Source organism: Nycticebus coucang, chromosome 6 (assembly GCF_027406575.1).
Source record: "Nycticebus coucang isolate mNycCou1 chromosome 6, mNycCou1.pri, whole genome shotgun sequence".
In the NCBI taxonomy this organism is placed as follows: domain Eukaryota; kingdom Metazoa; phylum Chordata; class Mammalia; order Primates; family Lorisidae; genus Nycticebus; species Nycticebus coucang.
The window spans coordinates 104,087,255-104,093,839 of NC_069785.1; the positions used below are offsets into that span (position 1 = coordinate 104,087,255).

The 6,585-nt window shown below is 49.8% G+C and overlaps 1 pseudogene; it reads right to left on the reverse strand.

The window, feature by feature from the left end:
- Positions 1–4,913: 4,913 nt before the first annotated feature.
- On the reverse strand, positions 4,914–5,659 carry LOC128588817 (G patch domain-containing protein 3-like; annotated as a pseudogene).
- Positions 5,660–6,585: the final 926 nt, after the last annotated feature.

Here is a 6,585-nt window from a genome sequence, read left to right on the forward strand (position 1 = left end):
GGGCCTGACGCTCAGGAGAGATGGGAGCCTTGAGCTCCGGGCTCCACTGCCGTCAGCACAGAGATGGGCCTCGGAGCCCTGAGAATGACCAAGGTGACTAGAGGATGGTATGCTGACCTGGACAGGAAGAGGCACAGGACAGACAGAGCACTGGGCCCACTGAGCCTGAGAAGTAGACCCCAGCCAACCAAGCAGCCTATGAGTGATATTGGTGAGGAAGGAGGAGAGCCACAGGAGTCAGGGGAGGATGGGATCCATGGAAGAAAAAGGGTGCGGACACTGCGGAGGTGTTGACAGGAGGCAAATAAAGAAAGAAAAGAAAGGAGGGAAGGGAGATACCTTTGGATTAAGAGACAATTAGCACCATTGATACCCTTGGTGAGAGAAGTTTTTTGGAGTGGAGTAGGACGGAAGCCAGATTCCAGTAAGCAGCGTGGTGTGTGAGGGTGTGGACAGCAACCTGCAGGCCAGCATAGAGTGGTGGGGGTGGCTGGAGAGTCATGGCCAGAAGCCTGGTAACAAACTGCCTATGCTCTATCTTCTTAGATGTCCAGAATTTCATGCATTGCTGTGAAATTTCATTTGATCATGTCTGCCTTTCTGGCTGACCCCTTTGGAAAGTCTTACTCACACCTGTGACCCTGGAAGCTCTGACATGCAAGAGTTGCTTCCTGAGAGTCTGGGGATTGTCACATCTATTATCTGAATAAGTAGTATCTGGGCCAGACCACCCTGTGCCCACTCTCCAGGGTAAAATGTGGGATATGTAAGTTGCTCCCATGGGATCTGAAAGGATGTGACTCATGTTCCTTCACAAGAGCAGAGAGCATACGGAGCTGGCTCAGCCATGGGGGATTCGGAATTCATCGTTCTTTCCACCATGTGTCTGGTGCTGACAACTGTGTGGGTGGAGGGTTCCAGTCCCCACCAGACCCAGGACATGCAGCAGAGTGAGGGTTGAACACAGCAAGAGCTAGAAAGGGCCTTGAATCTTTTTGGGTCCAGACCCTGAAGACCCTTGGCTGCTTTTGTACAGCACTGTCATGTGGATGCTTGGGCATCTCTGCTCACCAGGGGATGGGCCCTGCTGTCCCACAAGCTCTGTGGAGATGTCACCCAGATCCCTATGATTTTCATAACCTCGAGGGAAGCCAAGACTGTGAAGCATTGCCATGTCCTTCTCTGGAGTGGTCTGGTAGAGACAGAACACATGTGTCTCGGAACCAAATAGACTCGGATCAGCTCCCAACTCTGAGTTCAAATTATACCCAAATTGAATTGTCAACAGAAGGTAGTTATCTGGGGATTCTTTAGGGTGAGGCACATGGAGGGACACAGGATCCCTGGGGTTTGGTGAGCTGGTGCCTCACTAGCCTTGTCCATTCCTGTCACAGCCCAGCCAAACTAGAGGCTGGACACACCCCTCTGTGAAATGTGTGCTCACAGCACCAGCTGGCTGCGGTTCAAACTCTTTGAATCTGTACTTGATGGCCATGTAACTCTTGAAAATATAAATCGGATGAAACACGAAGTTGTGAGGGCAAGGATCCCAGTATACTTCCTGAAGTAACAAAAAAAAGAAAAATTAAGGTAAACATACAGCAAAATGTTAGGTATGGGGGCATTTAAAATGCTCTGTGCTTTTTATTTTTTTTCTAGCAATTAATACTGCCAATTTACAAATGAGGAATCAGATCCAGAGAAGTTAAATAACTTGCCCCAAATCACAAGGCTGGCTGGTAAGTGAAATGGTCACTGTGGTAAATTGCTTCATTTACTCACTCATTTTCAACAACTATTAAGCATTCTTCTAGGGCCTGGGGATAGTGAATAAACCAAAAAAATCCCTGCTTTTATGGGGTTTGCTACCTTACTTCTTTCCCAATATTTTCATTCGAGGAAACAACCCTAAAAATTTCCATGCAAAAAACAGCAAATCTGGATAACGAAAATTAGTATCAAAGAAAGAATATGGCATTGAAACCAGAAAACCTGGGTTCAATCCCCAACTGTGCCATTTATTGGCAATGTGACTCTTGGGCAAATCCCTTCCCCCATTGTCCATTTCATAGCCTGTACAAAGATTTTTTTATGAAATAATGCACCAAATTGCGCACCTAGCACAACGCACAGGCTCTGTGAGTTTCCTCCCTCCTCTCCCCCTATGAAATCAGTATCTAATCACCTACACATTTATAGGAATGGTAAAATATAACTGTAGTCCAGAAAAAAGGAGGGAAGAGGAAGGAGAGGGAAGGGGTGGGGGGCGGCCACCAGGAGGGAGGGCATTTGGGAGGACCTAACCTAATGTGCATGATGCAATGAAACATTTCTAAACTATTAATAATACAGCATGACTGTCTTACCACAACAAATAAGTAAGCAACAAGATGGTTATTTTAATCAGTTAGATGTAAGCATTCCAAATTATATATCAAATCAGCACATTGTACCTCATAAATGCATTCATGTACACAGTTATGACTTAATACAGAATTAAAAACACAGAAAAAATAAAAAACAGGCAAAGTTACTATAAGGACTAAAAGTGACTAACTTCTTACTTTCCAGCACAATTCTTATTCCCTATCACCAAGGTCTCCAGTTTCAGGTCCCAGGCTACTCTGACTCAGATACATCAGGTGACAAGTCGGGAATGACAGCAGTTCACATCACAGCCAGCCTGGTGGTGTCTATAAAGTGCTCTGGATGGATGACCTTCTTCAGAAGACACTTTTATTTCAGCCAGGGGCACCCCTGATCAGGAAAGGTGGCACCAGGGAGGGGAATTCTAGGGCTTAGCAAGAGGTTGGGCCCTGACACTGTTACACCGTCAAAGAGCTGTGCAGCTCTCTGGCCACCTGACAGCCAGACGACCACACTCTGGGGCAGCAACCCCACATGCCCCCCTCTGGTCTGTGCCCTTGCCCTGCCCTGCCCGCATAGCCTCCCCGGGGGCACCAGCAACCTGCCCCAGCCTGAGGGCCAGAACCAAGCGACCTGACCTTCCCCGGGCTGCCCTCTATCCCTCCCGCTCAGTGGGCTGATAGCCTGTAGCTGGGCCTCCAAGCCGGCCTGCCAGGGGTAAGAAGCCCCTCATCCACCTTCCTGCCCTCATCTGCCATCAGCTCTCTTCCTGCTGAGCTCTGACCCTGACCTCTGTGCTTTTCCCATGTCCCCACATAAGGGAGAAGGACATGGGGGCAGCAGTGGTCCCGAGGGGGAGACAGGGTCCCCAGAGGTGAAAGTCACAACATCACATGCTCACAAGTGTGGTCAGGAGGTCAGGGAAGCGTGAGTCTGGGCTGACTGCAGGGTAGACCTTAGAAATATGGCTTGGGTGGTAGCACAAAGGACAGAGATGAGGAACGGGACAAGTGGGTCTGAAAGGAGAAGGTGGTCAGTTCAGTTGGGGGTGCACAGGGCAGGGTGGCCTCTGGCCGCTGGCCGCTGGCAAGAGTCCTTTCATTATGCCCGAACCTTGCTGCAAAGAATGCTAACGTCTCACAAACACTGCTCAGTGCCATGTATGTGATTCCTTCTCCACTCTTTCCAGCTTCTGACCTCTCCTCTGCCTCCCTCACTCTTAGAGGATAAATTTACCTTGGATTTCGCAGAGAAGACAGAAGCCCCTGGGCAGGAAGCCTCTTGGCATCTGTGGACTACCCACAACCTGCCTTCATCTGCATCCATGCTCTGTCCTCCACCTGAGTACCAGGGGAACTCCCTGCTTCCTAGCAGAGCACAGGCTTCCCCCTGCATCTGGACCCAACCCCTCAGCCTTCCCAGGGTTCTAGAATTATCTTTTATACTTGCCAGCCTCTCTCTCTCTGCTGGATTCATCCTACCAGCATGTGAACTGCTCAAGTCACTCCCTTCTGGAGGGGGGAAAAAAAGCAACAACAAAGTAAACAAACAAAAAACACTTTTCCCAAAACCCACGTGCTCTCCCCACCCACGTCTCTAGAGTTGTCTGACTTTGGTCTCCCCATCTCATCCCCTCCTGCTTACTCCTCCAGTCTGACTCACCCCAGTCCCTCCCTGGCAGGCACTGGTTCTTGCCAGGGTGACCCTTGGCCTTCGTGTTGCTAAGATCCAAGATGCTTTTCTGTCTTTGCAGTGATTGATTTTCTCATTGTTGATGGACCCCTCTTGGTCTGGGCAGCACTTTTCTCCTGAGCTCCTCCTCACTCCTCTCTGCCTGCCCACCCCATCTCCTTAGTGGCTCATCCTCCTCTACCCAGTCTTTAAACATGGTACCCCCAGGTTTAGCCTTCTGCCAACTCCCTCACGGGTTCTGCACCCGACCATGCAGTCTTAGTCTAGTAAACAACTTCAGTCATCAGCAGCATCCCCCAGTTTTCTCCCTCTTCTGAGCTCCAGTCCTATGAATCTAACTGTATCTGAACATCTCGCAGACATCTCAGCTTGACACATCAGGCCTGAACTCATGATGCAATGTCCTGCAATCTGCTCCCCATCTTAGCAAAAGAGTGCACCCCAGCCCCAGCCCCACCCAATTCCTCAAGCTGCAGAACTGAGCCCCTCCTGAGACTCCCCAAAACTAGTCAGGGCCAAAATGGCTCTCATCCCCCCAAAAATCTCCTTTTGTGTCATCTGTTCCCACCACCACCCCAGGTCCAGGCCCATCATCTTGTGCCTCTGGGTGGGACCCTGCATCCACCTTGCTGCCTTCTAGTACATTCTCCACGTGCTATTTTTTTTTAAGAGACAGAGTCTCACTTTGTCATCCTCAGTAGACTGCCATAGCATCACAGCTCACAGCAACCTCCAGCTCTTGGGCTTAAGCAAGTCTGCTCCCAGGCTCCTTTCGCATTGGTGGTCAATAATGCCAGGAAGAGGGTTTTCCTATAGGTCCCAGTTAATTCTGAACAAAGAACCCCCTAGTCCAGTCACTCAGACTCTTGGGGGCTGTCACAACCAGAACCCCTCACAAAGGCGGTATCTGTCCGAAACTTCATGCTAGTGGGTGGCTAGTGGTGGAACAGTGAATCCCCCTGGTCCTGGGGGTATAGGTTCAACACAGATGGTGGAGATGAGGCCCTCAACAGTTCCACAGAGCCTCTTCAGTTGCCCAAATGGCTGCAGCTTCTCTCCATGGCACCCCAATCCACGCTTGCATCTGGGGTGTTGGCCATCACCATCCAGGGCCTCAGTCACCCCTGAGCAACTGCTGCCCTGGCCCTGACACTTGGCCCAGCCTTGTCCTCCACTACCTTCCACCCAGTGCCCCTGGTGTGAAGCTCAAAGGTGCCCACCTGGCATCTGATCACGGAAACATCTTCCTGATCATCTCAGAGTCTCTGTTCCAGATGCATTTGGACAGAGCTTGAGCATCCTGGTCTCCACTATCTCTGTCTCAGTACACACTCATGTCCACGTCCCAGTCATCAGGGGGTGGCTGTACATCTGCCAGGCAGGGTCCCTGTGGTATTTCCTTGCCCTCTGCAGTGTACACAAATTCTTCTGCTCCATAGGCTCTGTGTCCTCGTACTTGAAGGACATATTGCTGTAGCTGGGAGGAACCTGTATTAGGGAACTGGAGTTGCAGCTGGGTGATGATCTGAGGGAGTAGACATAAGGCCCAAATCAGATCTACAGTTAACCAGAGGGGAGTCCCCACTTTCTGACTGGACATCAGCCCTGCTGGGCTCGGCTCTGGCAGTGCTCAGGTTGGCCAGGGTGAAGGCTTCATTCTCTGCCTTCTGACTCCAGCTCCTTCCGGATGTTAAAGGAAAGGAACCTAAACCTTTTTTCAAATGTGTCTTCCTTTGTGTATTCTGAGCACAGATTGTGTCAGTTTGTTCTCTGCATACCCAGCTGGAGTCACACCAAGTCTAGCAATATAAGCATTTGTTAAATGAACAAGTTGGAGGGCCCTGCACTGTGTTTCTGGTTTCCCCATCAAAGTGATTTCCCATGAACGTGGGAGCGGTAGAGAGAAAAGAAATTATCTCTTTATCTGCATCTTGCCCAGAGGCCTGGTGCCTCAATAGGTAGTTGAAGATGAAACCCGACAGCCAAGTCCTTTGAAAATCCAGCCAATGGCAGCCACGTACATGCCAAGAATCCTCTGGGCTTGAGACAACCCCCATACTGAGATGATGCAGCAGCAGGTGTGAGTCTGGATAGGAGCAGGGTCTCGAGCAGGGAGAGCCGGGGCATCTGTGGCTGAAGTCTGGGCGAGAAGTTGGCTGTCTGTGGGAGAGTCTATAGGAGTTAGGGCAGAGTCTAGAGTGGTCTGGGAAGTGGCTCACTCAGGGCAATGATGGTAGTGGAAGCAGAGATGAAAGTATATTGTATGGGAAAGCAAACCACAGTAGGACAATGAAGAAACTAGAGTGAAGGAGAAAGAAGCATTCAAGGTCCCTTTCCCTTACATTATGTAAGTGACACCCTTAATCTCTTGTGTACAAAGCAGTTTTAACTAAGTATTTGGGAAATAACAGTGGCTATTTTTACCCAGATGAAATAGGCCCTTGGGCTAGGGACTGTAGCTGGAAGAAACCAGTAATGAAGGAAAACACATGCCCTAGATTTAAAATTAATCAAACAGCATCACTG